The 27,628-nt window shown below is 51.3% G+C and overlaps 3 long non-coding RNA genes across 4 annotated transcripts in view; 1 reads left to right on the top strand and 2 right to left on the bottom strand.

Moving 5' to 3' along the window:
* Positions 1-27,628, bottom strand: part of LOC131493250 (uncharacterized) — a 39,062-nt gene that overhangs the window by 1,145 nt on the left and 10,289 nt on the right. The window lies entirely within an intron of this gene.
* LOC131493251 (uncharacterized) lies at positions 150-27,628 on the bottom strand. Its single transcript, XR_009252543.1, has 3 exons — positions 27,136-27,628; positions 8,083-8,167; positions 150-946 (listed from the first exon to the last, which is right to left on the bottom strand). It is a non-coding gene; the product is annotated as an uncharacterized LOC131493251 (long non-coding RNA).
* Positions 7,889-15,641, top strand: LOC131493249 (uncharacterized). Of its 2 annotated transcripts, XR_009252540.1 has the most exons (5): positions 7,889-8,048; positions 8,390-8,491; positions 8,748-8,794; positions 13,899-14,084; positions 15,084-15,641. It is a non-coding gene; the product is annotated as an uncharacterized LOC131493249 (long non-coding RNA). The 2 variants fall into 2 exon arrangements; XR_009252539.1 differs by lacking the exon at positions 8,748-8,794.

Here is a 27,628-nt window from a genome sequence, read left to right as displayed (position 1 = left end):
TACGGTTTTAAACCATGTGTTATCGGTAGGTACTCACAAAGCCCTCAGACATGCCGGGAGGCTGGAAAATTATCTTCTCCGTTCTCATAATGGGTCATGCACTCTGCAGCAGGGCTGAGCTGCACTGACCCACTCTCTCTCCTGCTGGCCAATGACTAAACAGCCGCCCAGGCCAATAGTGAAGGGGACTGGCCCACCCAAGATCAAGCTAACCCGCATGGGGACTAAATTCCGATGTGGTAATTACAGTGGGAAATGGAAAGGTGCATTTCTAGAATAGTGTTTCAAGAAATTCAGGATGCTTCTTTCTATCATCTGGGGTAGTATGTGTACCGGGGGAGCAGGATGCTGATAATAGACCCAGCACACAGAGAAGCTCAGTAATCTGGCCATGATCAGAGTCTGTTGGAAGCAGAAGCCAAATTTGCACTTGAGGTCTGCCGTCCCTGAGAACTCTGACCAGCTGGTCCCTCTGGGATTAGGGGATCAGAGCTGGCCAGCAGCTGGGGGGCTCAGGCTTCCCTGGGTATATAGGGTTGCAGCTGAAATAGCCATCAGGGTATCATTTTATGTCAGTCTGGGGGAAGGGAAAAGAGGAATGGGAATAAAGGGGGGAGGAGAATGTGGAAGTCAAATAAACACATTGACAGGGTTGGATTCCAATTTTTAATCCATCACCAACCTTTTCTAGTTTATCTATTCCACAGAATCTTCCTCCCTCCTCTTGTCTGTCCAAAGACAGTCAGACAAAACTTAATACACCCCTAGGCACAGACCCCTGGGTTTCCCACAGACTGTGAGAGGAAAGCCTGATGCCAGTTGAAGGACAGATATTGTCTGGAGGATCCTGATTCTTTGCGATGGTTGCTGTGATCTCCCCTTCTCGTTCTCCCCCTGCTCTGCCCTTGCTTTGTATCCATCCAACTTCAATGATATCTTGCTTCACCTGAAGAAGTGGGTCTGGTTTAGGATGTCAGCTCCTGGAAGAGCCACAAAACTGATCACTAGCTGGGAGGGTAGGCCACCTGGGCCAGAGGGAAGTGGTTAGAAGTATCAGGCATCATGACTGAAATTGTGCTTCTCCGGTGGGCATTGGCCAGTGGGTCTGGCCTCGGGTCTGGCCCAGGAGAAAAGATGTCAGCTACAGAAGAATGGGTTTAGGAAACAATCTGTGTCTTAGGAGTTTAAGGTTTTGGATGCAGTGTCTAAAGAGACTCTTGAGATTTATTTTATGGAGACTTTAAAAAATATGAGTGACTCCTACTTGCCAGGGGTGTGTTGAGATTTTTGTCCTACTGAGAGATATAGATGGCAATGGCCTGGAGCCCTATAAACCCAGGAGATCCTTGTAAGTGCACCAAGCCTCACTCAGCTCCCTGGCAGGAGGAGATGGGGCTATTTGAACTTCCAGCCCTAGGAGGGCTGTGGGAAGAAGGAGGGATGCCCTCTGGTCAGGGAGGACAAATGAGCTACAATAGTGTTAATATCTGACATGAATTGAGAGATTACTGCGTGCCAGGCATATATTTTCTCTTTGATGATGCATCTATGCACTAGCTCCTTGACAGAGAAAGTTACTCTCTGCCAGGGAACAGAACTTCCTCAAAATAAGAGGAAGCTCGTGGCACACAATCCTACTCTGCGGCTTGCCAACATTAGCTGGAGGGTCACATAATTTCCTGGGTAGAGGACAGAAGCAAGATGAAAAGTCAGCTACAGAGGCATATATCTGGAGACATCTGTGAGGCGGGAACTTCAGGGTGCGGACTCAGGGGTCTGCATACTTGGAAAGTGCATATCATGGGATATGAGAGAACTGGTGCAAGGAGAGGATCACTGATGCACGCGTATGCATCCATGAACACGTGTCCACACACAACATGTCCACACAGATACATATCATCTGGTGAGTAAATATCTCTGAGTTCATGAGAAAGGACCACATGGCTTAATCAAAAGGGACACGTTACAAGATGTGGTTGATTCTATACACCCAGGAATGATGTTCCATCTCCCACAAAGACCTTCCCAGACTTTTTACTAAGCTAACACAAGCCTGGGGTGTTAGAGGAAGGACAGGGCAGGACTGGGAAGGGTTTGCATTATGGGCATCTCCCCACAGAGATTCAGGTCTGGTCTTCTAAGGTATCCCGTGTCTGTGGAGAGGCTAGGGTCTGGGTCAGGAGGAAGCATGGGTCTAGAGTCCAACATCAGTTTATTTCTCCAATACAGACCAGACCCTGAGAGTCCAAAAATAGTTGCCTGAAATAAGTAGCAGAAATACCAAGGGCTTTGGAGCCAGAAAGCCTAGGTTTGATTCCTGTCTTTTTTACTTATTAGTGTCTCATTCATTCACTCACTCAATAAATATTTATTGAGCATCCATTGTGTGACAAGTGTGTGACCTCTTTTGGGCAAGCTATTTAAACTCAGTTGGCTTCATGGGCACCTGGGTGGCTCAGTCAGTTGAGTGTCCAACTTTGGCTCAGGTCATGATCTCCCAGTTCATGGGTTTGAGCCCCGTGTCAGGCTTTGTGCTGACAGTTCAGAGCCTGGGACCTGCTTCAGAATCTGTGTCTCCCTCTCTCTATGCCCCTCCCCTACTCGTGCTCTCTCTCTCTCTCAAAAATAAATAAACATTAAAAAACTCATTTGGCATCAGTCTCCTCATCTATAACACAGGGATAATAATATCTAGGTGTCACAGTTATTGTGAGGGTTACATGAGAAGAGAAGCTTGGCACATGGTTGATTCTCAGTAAATGCTTCTTATTAGCACTAGTAAAAGAATTCCAATTATGCCCCTTTAATAAAGTCTCTTTCTTTTGCTGTATCTTCCCCCCAGTGGTGACTGAGCTATGTCTGGGGGAAATTTAGGAGAATTTTATATGGCCTCAGATCAGCCACTTCTCGTAGGTGACTTTCACAATGGGCCCAGGACATAGCTTCTCTCTGGAGTGAGCAGCACGGGACAGGTTTAGCACCAGAGTTTGTCTCTCTCCCTCCCCGGACTGTGAGCTCCTCAGGGGAAGGGACTATGTCTTCAACTGTTTACCATGTGGCCACAGTGCCTGTGACAATGCCTGGCCCTTAGGAGACATTCAGTAGATGTTTGCTGAATGAATGAAAGAAGGAAGGAGAAGGGTTTCTACCCCTGTAGTGGTTGTTCGGGTCCCTCATTTCTTCATTTAAGCCACTCAATGAGTGGCTACAATGTTCCTGAGTACTGTACCAGGTGTTGGAGCTACAATGGTGAGCAAAATAGACACGGTCCCTGCTCTCACGAGATCATGGGAGCCCAGTGGGAGAATACAGACCGTCATCAAATAGTTGTACAAAACCCAGAATCCTTACGATGTATGATCTGTGTTGAAAAGGAAGTAAATGATGCTAAGAAAGCATATCAAGGAAGAGAACACTAGCCAAGTCTGGGGAGGCCCAGAAGGCTTCTTCCAGGATGTAACATGCCAGCTGATACCTGAAATGGGAGGAGTGAAGGCCATGCTGGAGTGGTCTATTGCCCTGAGAGGAGTCTTCCAAGAAGAGGCAACCTCACATGCACAGCCCCATTGGCTGTTTAGAATGTGGCACATTCAGAGACAACAGGAAAAGGCCAATATGGCTGGAGCATGGCCTGCAACGGAGAGTGTGAGGCAAAGACGTTGGAGTCATGGGTTCCAGTCTTCATCCTAAAAGCAAGGGGACACTATAGCAGGGTTTAGAGTGGAGGGACCGTAGTAGTGACATGACCACCACTCGGCCGAGTTGAGGGGGCAAGAAGTTGAGGGAGCAGGAAGGCACCTGTGGAGACCACAGTCGAGAGAGGGTTGAGTCAGTCGGACAACAGATGGCAGTGGCCTTGGACCGAGGGGGTGGAAATAGAAAGGGGGGAACGTAAGTGAAATGGCTCACTGATGGCGGGTCGTGCAGTGACAGATGAGGGAGCAGAGGAGCCATGGGGAACTCCTAGTTCTGTAAAACTTGTTCCTAGCATCTGTCTGCTCCTTGTTCACTTCTAGAAAAGGTCTCCTACCTCGTCCACCCAAGAGTTTCATTCTGATAGCCTTTGGAGGTGGATGCATCTCCATTTCCAGAGAATGAGAGGGACTACAAGATAGCCTGCAGCATCTGGGAGGCACCTTAGAGGGTCATTTTCCCAACCAACCCCCACTGAGGCACTCATTTGTCCTCCCAGACTCACCCAAACCCAAACATACTCTCAGATTCTCTGGCTCCCCACACTTACATAGACTTCCAAACACTCCCTACAGACCACTTCATCCTACCCTTCCGATCCTTGCCTCCCAAGGCCCTCCGTGCCCCCTCCCCCGCTCTTCTCCCTAGCTGCCCCCCCCAGCCCCCACCTCCCTCTGTCTCCACTTCACCCTATTAAGAAACAACAACCCCCCAGAACGCCTGCCCCCGGCTGCTGCTCCCTGAGCCCCGCCCGCCCTCCCTCCTCCTGCTCCTCTCCCTGACAGATGCCTCAGAGCCCCGGGCCGCAGTTAAGGTGACGAGATGCAGCAATTCTTTATGAACATTTCATTCCTGCTCGCTACACGACGTAAATTAGATGGTGTGTTACATTCGGGCAATAAGAGAGATATGTCACCACGACGCTGGCCCATTGGATGGAGAGGGTAATCCTGCCGTGAATTTCATTACTGCTTTTATATAGACAGAATTAGCTCGGTGACAGCGAGCCTGATTGTCTTTCACTAGGGGTTTGGAGAAGAGCTGAAAGGATTTCACCCTGATGTGCACACTACTGAGTGACCCCGCTCACCAGCGGCTCCGCTGATTGCTTTGCACCTTGCGGACCCGCGATCGGCTCAGCCTCGCCGCCGCCTCGCCTCCCTCCCTGGTCCCCAGCCCTCCCCGCCCGGCTTTTTCTTGAAGCAAGAAGAAAGGAGACCTAGTGGAAGAGTCACAAGGTCACGAAGGGAAATTTGTACGCGGGGAGGGGCAAGTTGGCAGAGTTGAAAAACCAAAAACCAAAAACCAAAGAACTAACAATCCCTTTCCAATCAGAGTCTCCTGGACAGAAGCTATCGCTGTTCACTCCTGCCTCCCAGAAAAGGGCAAGAAGGACTGTGGGCCACGTGTCCATCACTCTCAGGGCAAAGGAGGGACTGGGTAGGGACCAGCAAGTCCTTGTGAGTCTCCCTAGCAGAGACCAGACCCCAGAGCTGCCACTGGGTCCCTGTCCCTCGGCCTCTTGCACCTTTGGGTCTTTCCGTCTGTGGTGGCTCAGGCTCTTTCCCACCTCCTAGGCAGGAAGAGTGGAGAAAAACAAGAGTAAGAACCATTGTCCCTCCCAGGCTGTGGACTCAGCAACTCCAACGTGGAAGGCCAGGGAGGGGTGTGGATTCCCTTCGTTCTGTCTCCCACACTCACCCTCATGGCTCGCGCCCCAACCCTACCACATATACACACAACCCTCTTCGATGACCTCCAAAATCCTGAATAGCAAGCACCTGAGTGGCCCGTTCCAGCAGCCTGCGAACAAGCCCAGACTGGGCACTTCCGTTCTTCAGTTTTCTGCGGGAATGGCTAGCTCTGAGAGAGCCAGCTCCTTCCCTGTTCCCTGGGAACCTTGCTATCTCTCACCTCTGTCGCCTTGTCCGCTCCTTCCTTCCCCTCTGTCAATCCCCCAGCAAACATCTTCTGCCAGACTTTCCGGAGGCGGCTGTTGCCCCTGGGGCTGGCCGGGGAGGGGGTTGACCATTGCTGGACCCCTGCTGACTGCCGTGCCGCCCCCCTCCAAAAGCCCCCAGGGAGACCCACAGGGCTTCATTTCTTGCAGGCCCAAGGGCCAGGCATCAAGCAGGCAGAATAATTTCCTCAAAGCCCCTCATCTTTTGGTCAATCGGACACATCTGTCAGGAAATTTTCTCTTGCGACCCAGATCAGCCAGCTCTGTGGCCTGCGCTGAGAGGGATGAAGGCCACAGTCTCCACTTTCCAGAGGGAAAGGAGGCTCCCTGGACCTCGGCAGAGTCGAGCGGGCCCTCCGGAGGCCTGGCACAGGGCCGCTGCACCCTGACTCTGTCTGCCCCTGAGGTGTAGTACCCTGAGCTCCCCTTCCAGCCCCCCATCACCCCCCAAGCTCCTACCGTCTATCCTCCATGGAGCCCAGGGCGAGTGATCGCTCGATGATGTACTCACAAAGTCACTCTGGACTAGTTTGCCACTGAAACCCCTTCTCCATGAAGCAAAGACTAAATCCAGGATGCTGGGACTACCTATGCTGTAGCCCTGCCTCTGTGCTAGCTGTGCGACAAGGAGCTCATCACACCTCTCTGAACTTCAGCTTCGTCATCTTCAAAAGGAGAGAGATAACTGCTATGGCAGAGGCTGGGGTGCAATGCTGTGCTTCCTGGGTACTGAGCGAGGGTCTCCAACTGTTGCCCTGCCCTGTCAGGCTCCCTTGGATTTGTCTCTGCCGAAGAGAGCTGTCTCACCTAAGGCCATGCCTTTCCCTGGGCAGCCTGCATCCAATGCCTTGTCACCATGGACATAGGAAGGCCCAGCCACCTCTCCCTACCTCGGGACCGTTCAGAAGGGCCATCCCTGCCTCAGAGTTCCCTTGAGGTTGGTGAAGGCCTTTTTCTGAGACTACAGCGCAGCCCAATTTCTCCCTCTGGAGAAATGCCTTCTCTTGCACTGGTGATAATCCCAAGGGCACTCGTCAGGAAAGTTCTAGCGCCTTGGTCTCCATCCCAAAGTCTGCCTCCAGACCAACCTGCAGACGAGTCCTGCCTACCTACCCACCCATGGGGCTACTGCAGGATGAGGGTGTTTTGTGGCAGGCTATGAAAATATAGCTGGTGCTGTCTCTCATCATCATCGTCGTCCTCGTCATTGTTACGGCAGGCTCTGCCCGGCTGGTGTGATGGGGGGAACATACTTTGGCCATGAAGTCCAGTGAATGAACGGCCAACCTTCTTTTCTCCCCTACAGACAAGGTTCTTTGCATTCTGCCTTTTGTCTTCTTATTGGAACGACCTCCCCAGACTGGCCAGACTATCCCTCGGGAAACTAAACCATGGTCCCAAAGACCTAGAGGTTCAAACTGCTGGAGTTCTGTTACCCATATCTCACTCTTTGCCCTAAGAATCAGGAGCTAAGTGCCTACCAGATATCTCTCCTACACTGTTGGATGTATTCCCAGCTGGGCTCCCTACCCTTTTATTTAAAGCATGTACTTTCCTCCCATAGACCAAAACATCCAGCCTTTGGTGGGGGGGGGTGACAACAAATCTCAAATGAAGCCTAAGAACAGGGTCCCTGTGGGCGAAGTCACTCTGGACAAGCTTTACACTGAAACCCTTTCTCCTTGAAGCAAAGACTAAGTCTAGGATGCTTTAACTATACTGTAGCCCTGTCTTTATACTAGCTGTATGACAAGGCTTCTTTGAGCCTAGACTTCCTTCCTTCTGGGCCTTGTTCACAGCCACCACCCCCCCCCCCCCCAACGAATAAAGCAAGCCTAGGATCCCTCTCCCAGGGAAGAGGGAGGAGCGCAGGCAACGGTCTCAGATTATTGTTACCCTTCTGAGTACGCCCACACTGTCTCTCTACTGGGCCCACTGCCTTGTCAGCATTTTGGAGTCGAGTGGCAGGTAGGGACACTGCCAGGTGAATCAGATCTTCTACTCTGTCCCGACTCCTGGGCCCTGACCCAGAACGTGTGCTTCTCAGGAGTGCAATGTCCTGCATCTCTTCTAGAGCTTTCCCTGCAAAGCAGCAGACACTGAGCCAGGAGCCAGGGATATGGGGGATGGAAATTTCTCACCCTACCCCCCATTCTGACATCACAGCCCTCGCTTTCTGACACTAATTGGTTGCCATGGAAACCAGTTCCTTACAGTACATGATCACTTGAGGTGGTGGGAGGGAGAGCCACAGGAGCCAGCCGTGCCACACAGGATCCACAGAGCCCCTCAGCATCAGCAGGGCTGTCCCTATCCTCTGCAGGTACATATGCCTTGCACATTAAGGAGACGAGTTCCCCGGCTCAGGAAAATGCCCCAGGACTGCACAAAGGTAATCCTAATTCACCACTCATACCATCTCCCACCTCATTTGGAAGTCCATCTTATCTTTGAGTGGGGACATCTTGCTGTAAAGTCACAGTCCAAAGCAGGAAAAGCCAGCCACGTACCCTGGAACAAATGGATACCAGATGTGACATGGGCCTCTCTGTCCCAGTCCCAGATTGGAACTTTTCGTCTTTTCTAAGAAACTGTCTTTAACTGGCCTATCTCCCATCTCCAACACCATCACCATCACACAAACACACACACACACACTTACTCACTCTAGAGCTTATACATTCTTTTAGTCATGTATTCAACAAGTATTTACGAGCCTCTGGTGTGTTGTAGACCCCGTGTCAGGCCCGAGGGATACAGCCGGGAGCTGATAGAGACCCGCCTCTGTGGAGCTCACCATTGCTACCTTCTACATTCGGACACGACATCCCTTTAGTAAGTATTTCTGGGTCTCCTGTTTTCACTCTAGTCCCCAAATGTGGTAAGCTATCTGGCTGCTGAGAGGGTGGAGTGCACTTTGCTTAGCTATCCCCTTCTACCCCTGGGCTTTCCAAGAGTGGGGACCTTGAGCCTATTAATACACATCTTAGCCTGACACTATAAGATTTGGGGCCTGTCAGCCTTTCCTGTCACCCCATTGCTCTCAGAACCAGGCTTTCAAAGACCCTGGTTTCTTCCACTGTCTTTCAAGGCCAAGGAGCAGGAGAATGGATGGGACTTGAGGGTGGCAGCAGAAAGGTATGTCTGCTGTGGGTCCACTGGAACGCGTGCACGGGCATCAGATACGCGGCCATGCCTCCATCCATCTGTGGCCTGCTGTCACGCACGTGCGCTCACGTTGGCTGTATCTGTGACTTCTCCCAAATCGGCCAGCACAGGGATGTGAGCATGTGTGTGATTCCACTTATGAGCGTGAGTGAGCATGGGTTCAGGGGAAGGGGAATTTAGGGGTATGTCTCTATGTGTGTTTTTTCCAAATGCTTGGCTTTTTTCAAAATGGCTTAGAGCACTACTGTCATTTATGGGGTTTAAAATGTCAGAACAGGGCCCGTGGGGAGGCAGGGGAGATTAAACTGCAAACAGTGAAGGTTATAGATGACGTTTCTGATAGGCTGACAGGCAGACTCAAATGATGCTGCACTTTAGCAATCATTTAAACACACACACACGCATGCACGCGCCCATGCACACACACACACACACACACACACACACACACACAACACACACACACCCCCCAGATCATCTCTCCATATTTTAATGGCACATTCTGAAGGCTAAAAACATAAAAGGCCATGTCTAGAAAACCACAGCTCTGCTTTCAGAACACAACCAGCAGCTGTCGTGTGTGTGTGTATGTGTGTGTGTGTGTGTGTGTGTGTGTGTGTGTGTATTCAAGTGCACCTACCTGTGTTAAGTGGACAGAGTAGCTTATTTGCATTTTAATGTCTGCATGAGTTAATTCCACCTCATTTTTGTATAGCGTCCTATACAATGAACAAAATACATCATATCCGATAGTCTACCTGAGCATCATAACTACTTGTAAAAAGTAGGCAGGGATGGAATTACTACCCCTACTTCACAGAAAAAAAAAAATTGAGGCTCAAAGAGGTCCAGTAGGTTTCCTAAGACATCTCAGCTTGGAAGTAACAAAAGTAAGGTTAGAAGCAGGGCCGTTTCGTACTTATCCAGAGCTCTTCTTGAGGTGGTGGTTCTCAACCCTGGCTACACTTTACAATCACCTGCAGAGCTTTTAAAACCCACCGTGCCCCAGAGATTCTGATCCAATTGTTCCAGAGGTGGCCCTTGCAGTATGTTTTTTGAAGACCCCTGGGAATTCTACACTTAACTCTGAGTGGGAAGCTTTACACATAGCATTGTCTTTGATCTTTGTAACAGCCTAGGCGGGCAGATATTTTTTTTAAGTTTATTTATTTTGAGAGAGAGGGAGAGAGCGAGAGAGCGAGTGCAGAAGGAACAGACAGAGAGGGGGAGAGAGAGAGAGAGAGAGAGAGAGCGAGAGAGAGAGAGAGAGAGAGAGAGAGAGAATCCCAAGGGGGCTCCACACTGTCAGCAAGGAGCCCGATGTGGGGGTTGAACTCATGAACCATGAGATCATCACCTGAGCTATCATCAAGAGTCAGACGCTTAACTGAATGAGCTGCCCAGGCTCCCAGATCCCTGGAAATTCTAACAGGGGATATCCCAGGTGTCTGATTATGCTCACATCCCCTCCATGTGAATGTGGATTCCAGTCTCCTTCCTCCTCAAGGTCTTCCTCTGCATCTACTTCCCAGAAGACTCACTTCCCAGGAGGGTCGAATCCTCTATTCCTTCTGCATCACCCTGACTCCCCACCCGCCTCCTAGACTGTGGAGGCTTAGAAAAATGATCAACTCCGCCTGGTGAATGAAGAGGCTATTGGCCACGTGGCCCATAGTTGTGGCCACCTGATAAGGGGCAGACCGTGTTGTCTCAGCAAGAGAACCAGCCCCACCTCACCCCATCAGCCAGAAGGCCAGAAGGGTGAGGAGCAGCCCTCACAGACCTGCTGTGAACGGAAAAAAGGAAAGAGACAGAAAGATGAAGGAGAAGAGGAGGAGAGCTGACCCCTTGGGAGGTTGTTCTGATCAGCTCAGTGTGAAAGCCAGGAACAACGTTCTTCTCACTCAGCCACGGCAAGAGAGGTGGCCCTAGCACAGTGGTTAGCAGCACAGATTTGGTGGTGGCCTGCCTGGGTTTGAATCCTGGTTTCTGCTTGCTAGTTGTGTGACTTTGGGCAAGTACTTAACCTCCCTGTGTCTCAGTTTCTTTATCATTCAAATGGCAATTATAATAACAGTACCTGCCTTGTAGGGTCTCCAGGAGGATTCAGGGAGTTCACATAAAGTCTCTGACATAGCACACGTACTGGGTAGGAGTTAACCATTATTATTCTGCACAATTGGACGCTTTGGAACTCTCCCTTCTTGAAACTCTCCCTATCTTCCTGAACATTCCTTCTCAGTCTCCTTTGCTAGCCCCGTTCCTCTGCCCTCCCTCTAAGTCATTGGTTCTCAACCTGAGGAACTTGTACAGCTTCCTCTCAGAGATTCAGATTTAGTTGGTGTGGGGTGGGACCTAGACATGGGTGTTTTTCCTTTTTTAATTTTTTTAAAGTTTATTTATTTGTTTTGAGAGAGAGAGCGAGCACAGGGGAGGAGCAGAAAGAGAGGGAGAGAGAGAGTCCCAAGTGGGCTCTGTGCTGAACAGGGCTCGAACTCACAAACTGTGAGATCCTGACCTGAGCAGAAACCAAGAGTCAGAGGCTTAACCGACTGAGTGTTTTTCAAGTCCCCTGTCTGATCCAAATGGTTGCCAAGGTTGAAAACCACCCCTCTATTTTTGTTTTAATGCATTTTTTAATTTTAGAGAGAGGGAGCATGAGGTGGGGAGAGGGGCAGAAGGAGAGAGAGAGAATCTTAAGCAGGCTTCATGCCCAGTGTGGAGCCTGATGCAGGGCTCGATCCCATGACCTTGGGATCATGACCTGAGCCAAAATCAAGAGTTGGACACTCAATGGACTGAACCACCCAGCCACCCCAAAAACTACCCCTTTAAGTGCTGATACTCCCTAAGACTCTGCTCTTACCCCCTTCTCCCCTCACTTGTCCTTCCCAAGTAACAGACTTCCTTCCCATGGCCTTGATTACTATCCAGAAGCTGGTGACTCTCCAATCCATGTACCCTGACAAGACTTCTTTCTTGAACTCCACACACTATCTCCAGCTCCCTGTCAGACATCTTGATTTCCAAATTGTGGAGATAAAGTTCTTCACGGTCTCTTGGCCTCCCGCATACCTGCGCTGAGATGTACTCTAGACAACCACACCATATGCATGCCCCGATCAGAACTCAGTAGTTCTTCTTTCCCCAAACCTATTCCACCTCTTCTATTCTCCATCTCTGTCACTTCCAACCATTCGCCCAGGCGAGACCCGGCAGTCATCCAGGGATCCTCTCCCTCGTCATCTCCACACCCGCTCAGGGAGAAAATTCTGTCAGTTCTGTGAAAGGCTCTCTCCAGCCTCACTCCTTGGTATCCCCACGCCACACCAGATGCTGGTCCTCTTTGTCTCTTACCTGTATAGTTTGAAGAGCCTCTTGGCCACCCTCCCACCTCCACCTTTTTTGGCTGTACCCTTCCCCCATTTTCTTCATCATCCTCAGAGCTAGTTTTTGGAAGTGCAACTCACTCCACTGCTCAAGCCCTTCAGGCTAGAAGTCAAGTTTGCATGGCCCTTTACTATCTGTCCCTTTCCACTGGCCTCCATCAAAGTGACCCTACCCTCTATACTTGAGTTCTCCAAGCGTGCCAGGCTGTGTGACACCTCAAGGTTTTTGCAAATGCCATTCCCCCTGCCTTAAACGTTCTTCTCTTCCCCCTCCCATTTTGCCCACTGTTAGCGAAGCTCCAGCTCCTCTAGGAAGTGCTACCTGAGCACACGCTCCCTTTTGGTCCCCACTGCACCCTGTAGTATGTCTATTATGTTGGCTCTCACTGTGTCTTCTGCTTCTTTGTTTTCATGCCTGTCTCTCATACTGGACTGTGATCATCTGGAAGGCATGGGCCTGTCTTGTCTTTGAGGAGGACAGTGAGTAGGGTAAAGACCAGACTCCAAGTCCAAGTAGGGAGTTTGGTTCCCTTGGCTAAAGCACTGGGTGAAGAATGTTTTGGGTTATGCTCTGGATCTTGAAGGGTAGCTTCTTCCCTCCTGGAGCCAAGCAGGGAGGCTAGGTATGAGCAAAGAGACCCAAATAAGCAACTGGCCCAACACTGTGCCCCTAAGTTCCTCCCCTGGGTCTACCTCTTGAAGCCCCAGACCTGGAAGCCCTGACCACGGTAACACCTGGTGTCCCTTCGGGGCCCGACGAAAGTGGGTAGAGTCCCCTTTCCTCTCTTTCATCTGAGATCAGGCTGGAATGCCTCCAAAGGATCCTTCAGAGAGAAACCAAGAAAAACTAAAAAGCAAGAAAGCAAACAAGCAAACAAACCTATAAATACTTAGAAGTGTAGAAATGGACAGAATGCAGATGTCTGATTCTAATTTGTCACCTGTGCCTTTCGGAGCAAATTCAAGAGTTGCCTTTTAGACCTTGTAACCCTTGCCTAAGACAGTATATTCAAAAGCCACCTTCTCCCTCCACCAGTGCCCAAGGAAGGGCCTAGGCAGGAATCCTAGTCCCCTCCCAGGCGGGCGGGCAGCTGGAAAGCTGTAATTCTTATAGTCAGCGAAACTGAAGCAAGCCCTCATCCTCCACAGAAGTGAAAGGTCAAGGCCAGCAATGGTCCAGAGCCACAGAAAAAAACCAAGGGCCCAAAGAACAGCCCGCAGACGGAATGTGGTCTCTGGGACACTCAGCAGTGTGTGCCTCACTCGTGGCTGGATTTGCCGTGCCAGACCCCCACTCGCTAATACTCCTAGAACCCTCGCCACATGTCAGCACCACGCCAAACACTAGATTAGCCTGCACCACTTTCGCAACAACCCTATGAAGTGTAGGGACTATCGTTATTCCTGTTACAGATGAGGAAACTGTGAGGGAGGCTAAGCGGCTTTTCCAAGGTCCCAAAGCTGGTAGGTGGCTAAGCTAGGATTCAAATTCAGACAGTCTGACTGCAAAACCATAGGCTCTTAAACTCTGTGGTATACTGCCTAACCCATTCAGCAAGTGATTATTTAGTATTTGCTAATAGTAATAACAGCTAACATTTATTGAACATTTCGCATGTGCCAAGCACTGTGTTAATGCATTATCTTATTCACTAGACAGGCGCTCTTATACTTCCACTTTACAGATGAGGACACTGAGGCTTCGAGAAGTTAAGAGCATTGTCCACGGTCCCAAAACTCGTAGTGAAAGAACTGGAATACAAACCCAGAGCGATGAATCAATTAATGACCGAGGCACAGACAGTCCCCTGACCGGCACCACTGTCATCCTGGAGAGTGTCCATGAAGGCCTTTCCAAGAGCCCTGATAAGGTGGCTGACACCTTGATGAAGGCTGTCTGTGGGCTTTTATCCCATGTCCTGGCAAAGGCAGCTCCAGTCCAGATAGCTTTACCCAGTTTGGGGCCCAGTGCACACAGAAGTGACCCTAGAAGGCTAGCTCCTCCTTTCCCCCCAAGGCCTCTCCAGAGCACCCTCTCGCCAACTCTATCCATTCACAACAGTCTGGCCCTTGGAATCTGGTTGGGTTTGGGGACCCCACTATCCAGAAAAACAGAGCCTCCAAGACCCTCCCCTAAGCAGGCCGTTTTCAACTCTCCCTGCTGGATCCCTCCGTTCCTGAGTCTCCAGCTTTGGCTCCGGGTAGGGATCCTACCAGAGCCATCCAGGCACCGGAGGAAAGAGGGAGAGGGGAGGGGAGGAGCCAATTCCCAGATTCTCCTCCCCCTCTCCTTCCCTTCCCCCAAAACCCTGCAGGTGGCCCCCACCACCTCCAAGCCCGCAGTTTCTCACCTTCAGGCAAAGGCAGATGATGGGAGAGCTGGGGAGCAGAATTTAACTGAGCCCAGGCCACTGCAAATCCCAGTCATTAGTATTTAGGGAATGTGAGTCCCTGGGGGGGGGGGGGGGGGGCGGGAGGAGGGGGGCGGCGGAGGCAGGGAGAGGAAGGCCAAGACGCTCAGAGATGCAGAGACGTAGATGAACACAGATATCCGGAGAGGTTGCAGAGAGACAGAAGAGGAGGGAGCGAGGGAGGAGAAGAAAGGAGACTGAGGAGGGTGGCAGAGAGTCAGGGAAAGGGGGGAGGGAGGAGAGAGACAGAAAGAGCCAGTTGCTTTATTCATGGCTGGTGATATTATAGACTGAGTGAAAATCACATTATCGTAATGGGAAAGTTAGAGTTGCTGAGATGATGCCCTGAAGCCTCGGCGCTGATTGGGGTGTGATTGCTATCTGTATTTATATGTAGAAAGCAAAGTTCACTGCCAGTTCAAGATGGTGGCGGCTGCTTTATGCCACATAATTCTTCAGTAGGGAGACGCCCCGAGCGAGCTGAGCCAGCCGAGCCGGGAGTGGCAAACGGGAGCCCGAACGCGAGGACGCCTGAGCGCGCGCCGGAGCAGGCGCTGGAGCCGGGGCCGGAGCCGCGCGGGGCTCAGCGTGCCGAGCGGCGGGAACGCGAACCCGCGTGGGCGCTCGGCCAGGACCGGGACCTGGGCCCGGGCCCGGGCCTGACGCGAGGTGGGGCGACAGCGGGGCTCTCGAGCGCCTAGGGACTAGGTAGGGGCGGGGAAGTAGGAGCAGCGCCCCCCCCCCCAATCCCCTCCCGGGCCGGCCCCGAGTTAGCCTCACCCACCAGAGGTCAGAGAACTTGAACGGATTATACAGCTGACCCCTGCACCCCCACCCCTACCCCCGCTATATAATTCAGCGCTACACCCTACAATAAATGTCAGCAAGTTTTTATTTTCCCCATGATAACTGCTTTGATGCTTTTTTTGACATCTCAAATATCCTGACTTTTTTTTTTTTTCTTCCTGTAATTTTTAATTTTTTTTTTCGGGGACCTCTGCTGTGCGCGTGCCCCCTGCTCCCTCCCCCCGCCCCGTGGCCCCTGCTCCCCCCACCCACCAGTGGTGTCCACCCCCACTGCCTGTGGAGCAGCCCATTGCGGGGATGAAAAAGGGCCCATCCCTACTGATTGGTGAGTGGGTGTGATCTCCGACTCCCCCAGAGCTGGGGGCAGGCAGGTCGCCCAGACGCCCTGCACGGAGCCCTGCCCCACTGTCCGAGGCATCAGCCACAGTCAGGGAGAGAGAAGAGAGTTGTCGGTGCCGCCTGAGCAGTCCGGGAAGCTCAGACCGCTTTTTTTTTTTTTTTTTTTTTTATGTTTATTTTTGAGAGAGAGAGAGGGAGAGAGAGACAGAGCATGAGCAGGGGAGGAGCAGAGAGAGAGGGAGACACAGAATCTGAAGCAGGCTCCAGGCTCTGAGCCGTCAGCACACAGCCCGATGGGGGGAACCAAACTCACAAACGGTGAGATCATGACCAGAGCTGAAGTCTGACCCTTAGCGGACTGAGCCACCCAAGTGCCCCCAGCCCACCTTTGACTTCAGGCCTATTTCCCTCAGGGCTTTCTGGATGAAATGGGGCAAGGCCTGGGCCCCACCCTAGAGCTGCCAGATAAAAATGCAGGATACCCAGTTAAATTTGAATTTCAGGTAAACAACAAATAGCTTTTTGGTATAAGCATGTCCCAAATATTGCATAGGACATAATTAAACCAAATTTGTTGTTTATCTGAGATTCAAATTTAACTCGGCATCCTGTGTTTTTATTTGCTGAATCTGTTAACCTGGTAGCCTTGCCCCCACCTTCCCTATTGACCTCAGGTTTTATATTGATTTTAAATCTGAAGGAGGCAGTGCCGCCCCCGAATGGAAAGAGCCGGATCCACCACTTAATAGCTGTGTGGCTTTGGACCTGTTTTTACCCTGGACCTTCAATCTCTTTGTCTGAGCAGAAGGTTTCTCACAGGATGGTTGTAGCCATTAATGAAACATCGTATGTAAAATACTCAGTGCACTACCTCTCACAAAATAAACACTCAATAAATGATGACTGTAAAATACTACCACTCTTATATTCCCTCTAAGGCACCCTTTATTCCCTTCCCATCTCTATTCTAGGCTTCTTGGAAGCCAAATACAAGGCTTATAATTAGGATCTCTACTCTGGAAACTGCTGCCTGAATGGGGGAAGTTCCAGGAACAGACCTAATCATAGTATGGTCGCCCTCAGCTGCCTGACCCTATCATGTCCACTGAGAGTTCTGGAAAGCTGATTGCAAGGGTGAAGCAGGGACTACGAGCAAGCAGTATCCCCAGCCCCCCACATCAAGCCCCACACATTCCCAGCTACTTTCTCCGAATTCAAGAACCTGCCGTAGGACTCCTAAGTCTCCCTTTCTCCCAGGAAGTTGGAGGGCGGGGCAGGGTGATAAGATGCTGGACAGGAAGGAGAGTCTGCCTATCTGTGAAGCCACAGAATGGGCTGTTTGAGCCACCAGTCTGCCCGACAGCCAGCCCATCAGGCCAAACCCCTCTCCATCCTCTGGCAGAAGCCCGTGTCCTGGATATACCAACTGGAAATTAGTAACTCCCTCAGGGTCTCTCTGTTCTCCCTCTGTCTCTCTTATCTCTCAGCCTCAGCTCAGAACTGACTTGGTAAAGTCACACTGTCCCTTCTCCCAGGTACGGTACTCTGTAGATCCCAAAGGGTGTGATTGGAAGGGGGGGGGGTGCTCTCTGCACAGTTAATCCATATGGTAGAACCAACATGCATGCATCTGGGACCTCTGGAATGCCCCCCCCCCCCCCGTTTTGATCCTCACAACAAGCTTCTACTGTGAAGGCAGGAAACTGACAAGAAGTTCCCACACTCCCTAGCCTTAATATCAGGAAGTTGAACTCCAATCCTAGTGGTTTAAGGCCATGTTTGTTATGGATGCCATCAGGATATATGATGGCCCTCTCCCAAGGATCCCCCAGGCAGCCCTCAGCCTTTCTGGGGACTGAGCCATAAAGCAGAAGCACCCTTAGGCACTCAGGCCACTGACCCTAGAATGATCCTGAGAGAGGATGCAGAGTCTGGAGCTTTTCCATGCTCCTTCTGGTCCATTCCATCTTTGGCCATCAGTGCTAGAATCTAAGTAACTCTTCTTGGGCTTGCTCATTTCAGCAAAACAGAAGTTGATCAATCAGTTGCAATAAATAGAAGAAATTAAAATCCAGTGTTCTTTCAAAGATTCCTGAGAACTGATTTTCCAGATAACTTGCCGTTTGGAATTGTTTGTGTTCCTGTCCCCTCCACTTCAGAATTGTATATAACATTGATCATCACAAGCATCTTATCAAAGGTAGGATGTCCACACCTTGGGGAATGACTGCCCAAATCACACAGGCATCAGGGGAGGGCCACTTGAATGAGGTTTTGTCATCTTAGAGATGCAGGGGGGAGTCCAAAGAGATGATTTCTGTCCTGTCTTAGAGACATGAGTCTTTGAAGATGGAAGGCTTCCTCTTCCTGTTTCCTCCCAAGGGCGGAAAGCTTGGTTGGTGGCTTGTTTATTCGGATTCCTCTGAGATGCCTATTTTATGTCCCTTTGGGTTTGTGTCTATGCAGCTGTGTTCGGGGATTGTGCATATGTCTCTGATCCCTAGAATGACCCAGCAAGAGGAATTGAGGTTTGGGAGAAAACAGTCTTCTTATGCTGGAGGGAAAAGAGATAAGGCACCTGGCCCAGAACACTGCCCCCCCTTGCTTTATCAGGGAAGACAGAGCAGAAAATCACCCCGTGCCCCTGCGACAGAAGAAGGAGCTAATCTGCTCAAAAGCTGAAGGCGGGAAAACATGACCCCTGCCTGGGATGGATAACGGAGGGATGTCTCTGAGGACATATCACTCCACTCCCCGGGAGGGCCCATAGGTAGTTGGTAATCCACCCGTCTCCCCCCACCCCCCACTCCTGTCCCCTACCAACACACACACACACACACACACACACACACACACACACACGCATGTGCATGCATATTCACACACACACATAAATCTTAATTGTGTCCAGGGCTTTTTACAGCGTTAATTAATCATATTTAGGGCTGTTTCCAGCTGTTGCTGAGGGAAAGAAGGTCCCACACGCCTGTGACTTAGGGTAAATCCAATCAGACGGAGGAATTCTTTGATTCTGGAGAAGCAAAGCATGGGAAAGACACCTCTAATCCCAGAGCCTCTCAGATCCCTGCCTGTTGCCTCCCCCATCACTGCCCTTGCAAATTGATCTGGGCTAGGGAGAGGGAGGGGCTGGGGGCTAGAGACCAGAAGGGAGGGGTGACGCCCCCCACTCCCAGCACAGGAGGGGCGTGGGAGGAGCCCTGCTTGCGATGGCAGTGGGTTGACTCCAATGAGGGCCTGGGCCCTCCATGCTGACTTGGAGTCCTGTACTTGGGCCATTTAATGGGCTCGGGGGAGCCCATGACTCCCGAATAGCCACTGGGCCCAAGAGTTATTACAGGAGGCTGGGCCTGGACTAGTCAGACCAGCAGGTGGGCAGCACTGACCTAATTACAGTTCGGCACAGCCGGTGTGGTCTGAGCAAGGGCCTTGCCCAAGCCTTTTTCTTCCCTGTGACTTCTCCCGAACCCCAATAGCATCTCTCCCGGCTCCCTCAGGCTCTCACATATCTCTGTTTCTGGGTCTGAGTTTCTCTCTCTTCCTAGGGCTCCATAGCATGAATCTAATCTCTTTCACTGGTGTCCGTCTCAGTCTTTCTACTGCCACCTTCTCTAAATCCTAGCCTACTACCTTGAATCTTCACAGAGATGCACTTTAAGATAGAGAGACATCTTAAGGGGAGGGGGCCAGCCTGGCTGCTGGCTGGTGCCTATGACCTCTCTGGTTTCTGCTGGTAGCCCGTCGGAATTCATACGGAGCAAAGACAAGATGGGGGGTGCGGGGAGGAGGGAGAGAGGAGCTGCTGGGGGTGGAGGCAGCAAGGGACTGTCCTACCCCTTAGAGGCCCGGATGGGAGAGGGAGGACTCCCCAGGAAGGAGAGTGAGGGTGCAGGGCTGTGAGAAGGCCAAACAGACCAAATAGTGGAGACCTTACCCTCCCCTCTGTGATGACCCCACCTCAGCACACACACACCCTTGTTGAGGCCTTCTGGGTCCTGGCCTAACTGGGCCTAAATAATTGAGGAGCCCATTACAGCCTTGCTGTTTCCTCACTGTCAAGTGTAAACGCTGCACTGGTCGGGTGGGGAAATGGGGCTAATTTGAATTGATAATAGGAAACTCGGGGAAAAGTCATCTATAGTGAGTGAGGAGCGAGCAATCCCCGAGCAGATGCTAAATCTTGTATAATGAAAGAATCTGCCGATGTCAATTATGTACGAGCGTCTTTGCAGTGGTTGGAGGCGGTGGGCGGGCGAGGGAGCGGAGGGCTGGGTGCATCCCATAAACCCAAACACCCATCAAAGGCTCATACATATGGAGCGGCGGAGATTACGGCATAAATTTGAATGTTATGAATGTGCATGAGGGACAGGCAGGAAACCTACCTCATAAGGGGGTAGGAAAGGAACAGTTTTTCTGTGCATGTGTACAAGGGGGCTTTTGTCCTCTTGGTCCCTCTGCTGTGTCTCCTCTGTCTCAGCTGTGCCCCTTCTGCACCCAGTTGTGTGGCAGGATGAGAATGAAAGTCAGGGTCTGGAGGTGCCGGGCAAGGTAGGATCAGCTATTTTCCTGGATCCCGGACGTGGGTTCCTGGTGGGCTTTGGGCTCGAGTTGCCCTTGACCCATTTGGAGTGTTTCCAGGAGAAGACCTAGAGATCGATATGGCCAGAGATACGGAGGCATATCTTGGAATACCTGTGATGCGAACACAGCTTTCCCTCTCATCTAATGGAAGAGACAGACCCACAGAAGTAGTGATACCTGCTATGGAACGGGCAGAGTAAGCCTGGAAGACGGTCTAGAGGAAGAGGTCACAAACCATGCTATAAAGAGGGCCAACAGCTCAGAATGACAACAGCAGGGGCCCATCTTCCTGTTCCCGGGTACAAGTCCACACCACGGATGGCAGTGTGTGCTTGGGAGTGTGTGCAGGGCCCGGACCCCTCCATCAGTTCCCAACCTGCAGCCGCTTCCTGAGAGCACACTGTGATTTGTGGTGCGGGCCACCCAGGGACTTTAATCTTCACCGTGACAAATGCAATAAAAGGAACAATTTGGAGATCAGAGCTAAGGAAGACACATTTACAAACCCTTCCCCAAAGGTTGGATGGGGCTGTCACCATGTGATTTGTGCCGGAGATGAAGCAGGGAGGGGAAGCCGGGGAGACAGAGTTGGAGAAGGCGGGCTGAGAAGAGGAGGCATCACCACTTCTCCCCTCCTCACCCGCTCTGCTGGATCACAGTGGTGGGGGTGGGGGCGCTAGGCCAGGGGATGGAGGACCAGACCCCAGGCCACCATTGCCTCCCTCCCCCATCACTACTAGAGAGCACAGCTCAATTACCAGGAACAGGCCAGAACCATAAGCTTCAGAGATTCATCTCAGCAGTTCAGGGGCTCTATCTAGAGGAGGGGTTGGTGGGAGGAGGGAGGGAGGGGGGTTGGAGAAGAGAGAAAGAGGGAGAGGCAGAGGCAGAGTGGGAGAGACATTTTAACAGAAAGACAGTGACATCTCAGGTTGCAAAGGGAGCCTCTAAGAAGCCCCAGTCTGGACTAGGAAAGGAAAGGGAGGTTTTCCAACCAGGGCTCCTCAGGCAGGCGGATCTGGAGGGCTGTAAACACAGAGCATCAATAGGGCAGATGGAGGAGGGAGAACTTAATCTGGGAACAAATCTTTGGGGCAGGCGTAATGTGGCATCTGAGAACTAGGCTGGTGGATGGATGGCCAAGCGGTGGTACGGTCTGGGACCGAGTGCCACCCTTCCCCCTCCAAGCCTCTCTTTTCCTATCTGTAAAATGGGTGCTAGGCTAGATGACTTATAAGGTGCCCGCTGCCTTACATCTTGGATGCTCTGAGCACCAGGCTTCTCGACACCAACAGCAGGAGACTGGGTAAGGGAGACAAGCGCCATCCTGCCACTCTCCTGCTCTGCCTCTCTGTAGCTGTACTGGCATTGTTTTTTTTTTAATCTCACTCAAGGCCACATCTTAGAGCTCCCCCACCTAGCCACTGCCCCCATGCCAGCCTGACCCACAGCATGAGGACCGTCTTCCCGTGCCCCTCCACATCCAGATCTGGTCCTCATACCCACATAAATAGGCCTGGTGAGTGCCTAGATGGGGGTAGGAGAAAAGAGACATCAGGAGTATGTGGGCATGACCCTCATTCAAAACTCCCTGGGGAAGATTGGGAATCAGATGCAAACAATGTCTAGCTGTCATGGTCATGGCCCAGCGGGCACAGAGTATCTCCCCCAGATAGAATGGGCCTCTTCAGGGTGGTGACTCAGGGCTGGGTCATGGCCCCCCGTAGGGAAGTGGGAGATAGGGAATTGGGGAGAGTGACGGCGAGGAATGTAAGGAGCCGGGGGAATAGACAAAAGTATGTTTCTAAGCTTCAAACATGAAGGAGAGGAGCCTCTGCTTAGGAATGAATAGAAGGGCTTGTGGGGGTCAAGAACAGGCTGACTTCCCCCCTCTCTCTCCAACAGAGGGGCAGGGGTTGGATGTGTGAAATCTTTTTTTTTTTTTTTTTTTTTTTTTTTTTTTTTTTAAATTTTTTTTTCAACGTTTTTTATTTATTTTTGGGACAGAGAGAGACAGAGCATGAACGGGGGAGGGGCAGAGAGAGAGGGAGACACAGAATCGGAAACAGGCTCCAGGCTCCGAGCCATCAGCCCAGAGCCTGACGCGGGGCTCGAACTCACGGACCGCGAGATCGTGACCTGGCTGAAGTCGGATGCTTAACCGACTGCGCCACCCAGGCGCCCCGGATGTGTGAAATCTTCAAACCAGGTGAGTCCCTTGACATGGGCTCCATGGCGGACAGTGGGCACAAAGGAAACTGGATGGGGCAATTCCTATGGTCCTCTGCTGCCTCCCTCTGGGGGAGGGCAAGAGGGCAAGCTCTGTCCTCCTCCCAGCCCTGTGCAAGTCCTCTGGGTTCCTCTCCACGGCACCCACCCTTCCCCAGGTCCCTGATTTCTCCCCAGGTCCTCAGACCCTGTCCTCACACCTGACCTATGTCTGCCAGACCCCCAATCCTCATCCTGTAGAAGGCACTAGGTAAAAAGTAGACTAGTAAGTGACTGAAAGGGACTCTCTGGACTCTGGAATCTTCTCCATTTCCCATCTCTCCTCCTCAGAGAAGGAAAAGGCTTTGATTTGACTCACTCATTTGCTTTCCCACTCCTGTGTGCTGGGCTGGGAAAGGGGAAGGGAGGAGTAGACCTGAGAATAGGCTCATCCCCCTGGGACCTCCCAGTCTCCCTGGAGTATTACCCTGAGCCTAATCCATCTCTAAGGCCAAAACTAAACCCAAGCCCAGGCAGGAGTATATGTTGACTGACAGTTCAGTGTCCCCCAGTGCCCTTCCTCCCACCAGAGGACTGGCCCCAGCTGGGCAACCCCCGACCCCCAGCTCTGCCTTTCCCCCACCACATTAGTCTGCTCCTGAGGGGGCTAAGGCCCATGATGGTGATAGGTAAGGGAGGGTCAAAGGAGGTCCAGAAACGGCCAACGGGTCACACTAGCTCTAAGATACTTCCCCTCCGCTAGCCCTTGGGTTTAGTCCAGCAGACTAGAGATTGATGAGAAATAACAAAGCAGTCAAGGAGAAGGTCATTCTGCGTTTGTATTCTGCTTCACGTTCACACACATTTGGCCTGTGACTTGTGACTCTGTCCACCCACCCGGCACATTCTTACACACACACACACACACACACACACACACACACACACGTGTGCACACACAGAACTGAGCTCTGTCTAGCCTTAATGCTCAGATGATAAATCCTGGGATTGGAGCCAGTACAGCGGGTTTGGGGGTAAACTCACTGCAGGAGGCTTGGGAGAGTCAGCAGAATGAGCAGGGGTAGCAGGCACAGTGAAGGGCACTTTTGGGGGAGAAGTGGGATGGGAACACATGGGGGGCTGGAGGACAAGAGGCAATGGAGAGGGGGCCACGAAGTAGGGGGTTGGCCAGGGGCAGAGGAGGATGTCCCCAAAGGGCAGGGTGTGGGCAATGTGCCACTCTAGCAGGTGACTGGTGGCTCAGGCACTGGGTATGCCAGCATACCCTGTCCTTAGTGAGAGGTGGGCCAGCTCAGGCTGCCAAAGGCACCCCAGAAGGCAAGCAGAGTCCAGGAGTGCTCCACGTATGATTCTTTTTCCCCTTCTGCTAAGTGGATGGGCAGGTGGGAGCTGGGCTGCAGATCCCCTTTCTAGATTCACCCACTCTCTCCAAATTCAAACACTCTCTGAAGAGATCCACCCTCCCACACGGAGCTTTCCTACCCCATCCGAAAGGGAAATCAAAACAAAACAGGTCCTCTCTAATTTGTTCCAAATCCTAAACTGGACAAGCTCAGGGTAGGAAGAGTCAAAGAGGTAATTGTGGCTTGCCACTCATCTCTTCTTTGCCTGAGCCTGGCCTTATGACCTCTTGCTCTTTAGTGGGGTATAAGGTCAACAGGGGTGGGAAGATGGCCATTTTGACCTTGAGAGGCCTGCCCCTGTCTTTATCCATGCCCTGCCAGCTCTCAGTGCCCTTTGGAGGTTTATAGTCGTATAAATCGCAGAGTCCCATGCCAGGCTTGGAGCCTGCAACTATAAATAGGCACGAGGTAAACAAGGTGGCAAATGCAGGGGCTTGGGACAAGACAGAACATCTGCCCCTCTTGCCTGGGCAGGGGCCAAGGCACATCCGTGGAAAGGGATATCTTCCCTCCCTTCTCCTCCCCTCTCCTCCCTTGCCCGTTGGCTTCCAGCTGCCTGTGCTCTGGGCTTCTAGTCTTTTCCCTCTGAGGTTTATCTTCCCAGGCAGCTTTCTGCTGCAAGGCTTCCCTGGTCACCTGCCTTGTTCCTTCAGAGTCAAGATGGGAAGGGGAGTGGTGTCTCCATTAGAACAGGACCCTCACCGCCTTCCCCCAGCGGCTTCTCACAGTGTCCTGCAGCAAGACTTAAGGAGGTCCTGCTGCTGCTGCTGCTGCTGCTGGTCACTAGGGGTGCCTTGATCTCTTCTCCATCCTCGTAGCCAAGGTGATGCTAACATTTCTTAATTAGAAAACTTTGCTAAGGAACTCTGGAGACAGCAGGCAAAGGCCCTCACTAAACACCCATCCCAGAACATAAAAGCGCACAGACTTCCTGTCATTTCAATTGACCAACAGCTTCTTGGCCACTTGGATTTTCTCCCCACGATCTCTGGGCCATGCAAGCTAATTTCTGAGCAGACTCTGGGCTTGAGACAATTTCGGGGGCACTGCTTTCTGGATCTACCCCTCCCTTCTCTCTGCCCCAGGGCTGGGCTGCTTTCCTGCCCTGTACTCATCCTGGGCCCAGCAGGTTCCCAGCCTCCAAGAGTCCTCAGAGGCCCCACTGGCCCCACAATTATCTCTCTTCATCTTTCTTGGAAGACTCTGGATCTTCAACCCTGGAATTCCTTCTTTCATCCCAAGTTGGGCTCTCTGAACATATGCACTCGCCACTTTAGAATCACAGAAATAAGGGGCGCCTGGGTGGCGCAGTCGGTTGGGCGTCCGACTTCAGCCAGGTCACGATCTCGCGGTCCGTGAGTTCGAGCCCCGCGTCAGGCTCTGGGCTGATGGCTCAGAGCCTGGAGCCTGTTTCCGATTCTGTGTCTCCCTCTCTCTCTGCCCCTCCCCCGTTCATGCTCTGTCTCTCTCTGTCCCAAAAATAAATTAAAAACGTTGAAAAAAAAAAAAATTTAAAAAAAAAAAAAAAAAAAAAGAATCACAGAAATAAGCCATAGAAAAGAATGAAATGTCCGATTTGCAACCACATGGATGGAGCTAGAGAGTGTAATGCTAAGTGAGGTAAGTCAGTCAGAGAAAGACAAATACCATATGATTTCACTCATATGTGGAATTTAAGAAACAAAGTAAATGAGCAAAGGGATTTTTAAAAAGAGACAGAGAGAGACAAATCGAGAAACAGACACATTACTATAGAGAACAATCTGATGGTTACCAGAGGGGAGGCGTGGCGGGGGGGGGGGAGGGGGGGCGGTGAAACAGGTGATGGGGATTAAGGCGTGCACTTGCTGTGATGAGCACTGGGTGATGTATGGAAGCGTTGAATCACTATATTATACACCTGAATCTAATATAACACTGTACGTTAACTATACTGGAATTAAAATGAAAACTTAATTAAAAAAAGAATCACAGAAATTAGAGTTGAAAGATACTTTCATTTTTTCATTTTACAGATGAGGGATCTGAATCTTGGAGAGGTCAGGTGACTCTCACCACAGCCACACAGCTAACATTGGCTTTGTTGCTAAGGCTGGAAATGCTCCTTTGCAAAGGCTGGCTTCTCCAGCCAGGCTTCCAACTTCCAGTTCCTAATGGCTTCCTTTGCTCCCCAGAAACAGGCTTTCTATCTATCTATCTATCTATCTATCTATCTATCTATCTTTCTTTCTTTCTTTCTTTCTTTTTTTTAAGGCGTTTTTTTCTTTTAAGCCCCTCTATGCCCAATGTGGGGCTTGAACTCATGACCCAGAGATTAAGAATTGCATGCTCTACAGACTGAGCCACCCAGCTTTCTATCTTTAAAAGGTCCATTCTCTTTGGAGCCTGCCTCCAGCTGGCTTCTCATGCAGGGAGAGGAAAGAACAGGCTCTGAATCATAACAAATGATTGAGCCTTACATAGTTCTTTCTAGTGCTTTCAACTCCTCCATTTCCCTGGGTCCTCTCTGATGGCTTACTGGGCAGATGATCCTGGAAGAATGATTTTCCAGGATCCCACCTTGAAGTGAGAGCTGGAAGAGTGAGAGGCATCCCTCCCATTACGGAAAATCACTTCCCTGGCTGCTCTTTCATTTTTTTTTTTTTTCTGATGTCAATTTCCTAATTATTTTTTTTTTCAATTTCCTAATTTAGAAGGCAGGGTGGGACCAAGTCCTGCTTCATGAATAGTGTCTCCTGTGCCCCCGGGCATGCAGTGCCCAAGTGAGCACAGGTGCACACACACATACCCACACACTCCTGTTCTTGTTGACAACCTATTTGAGGGTTCCCAGACTAGGAGTGAGACCAGAACCTCGGAGTCCATAGGTAAAATGAGTCACAAGGAAGGGAAGACAATTCCAGGAACAGATTTGGGGGGGGGGGCAGAAAGTGAGGACGCAAGTTCCTGTGGCTCACTGGGGGCAGAGGTGAGGAGGAGGCAAAGCTAACTGAGGTAAGTGGGAGTGGCCCGGCTCCCTGATAGCCGGGAAGAGTCTCCCTCCTCAGTGGGCTGTCAGCGTGAATGTAATTGAGAGAGGGAAGATGCTGGCGGAGGTCAGGCAGGGAGTCCAGTTACCTCAGAATACTCACATCCTACAGCTGGATTAGAGCTCCCAGATGCCATCTGGGAGGGCCTGAGATGTGTACGGGGCAGCTGGAGGGATGGCCATGATCTATCCAGCACCTGTCCTGCCCCCGCAGGCTGATGATGTAACAGTAGAACAATGTGACAGAGGACAAGAGGGCTTTGGAATCTGGGGGAGGACTGGTCCAGCTTTCAATGATGCGGCTAGAATGAGGCAGCTGTTGTCTCTGCTCAGAGTTCAGAAGGAGCCCCTGCCCTTTCCGTGAGCACTCTGAGTCTGGTTACCCAGATTAATACCAGTTCTTCAGTCATGGGATGGCTCATGAGGAGCTCTTCTTCCAAGAAAATAAAGCTGTCAGCTACATAGACTCTAATTAGATACCAGACAAGGCACAGAAAAGACCCTGCCTGGGACTAAAACAAAGCCCTTTCTGTGAGGATGGGGGCATTCAAACACAGGACGATTCTTTATCCGAGGCCCCCGAGCACCTACTCCCT

This window comes from Neofelis nebulosa, chromosome 13, assembly GCF_028018385.1.
Source record: "Neofelis nebulosa isolate mNeoNeb1 chromosome 13, mNeoNeb1.pri, whole genome shotgun sequence".
In the NCBI taxonomy this organism is placed as follows: domain Eukaryota; kingdom Metazoa; phylum Chordata; class Mammalia; order Carnivora; family Felidae; genus Neofelis; species Neofelis nebulosa.
This window is presented reverse-complemented; position numbering and strand designations above follow the sequence as displayed.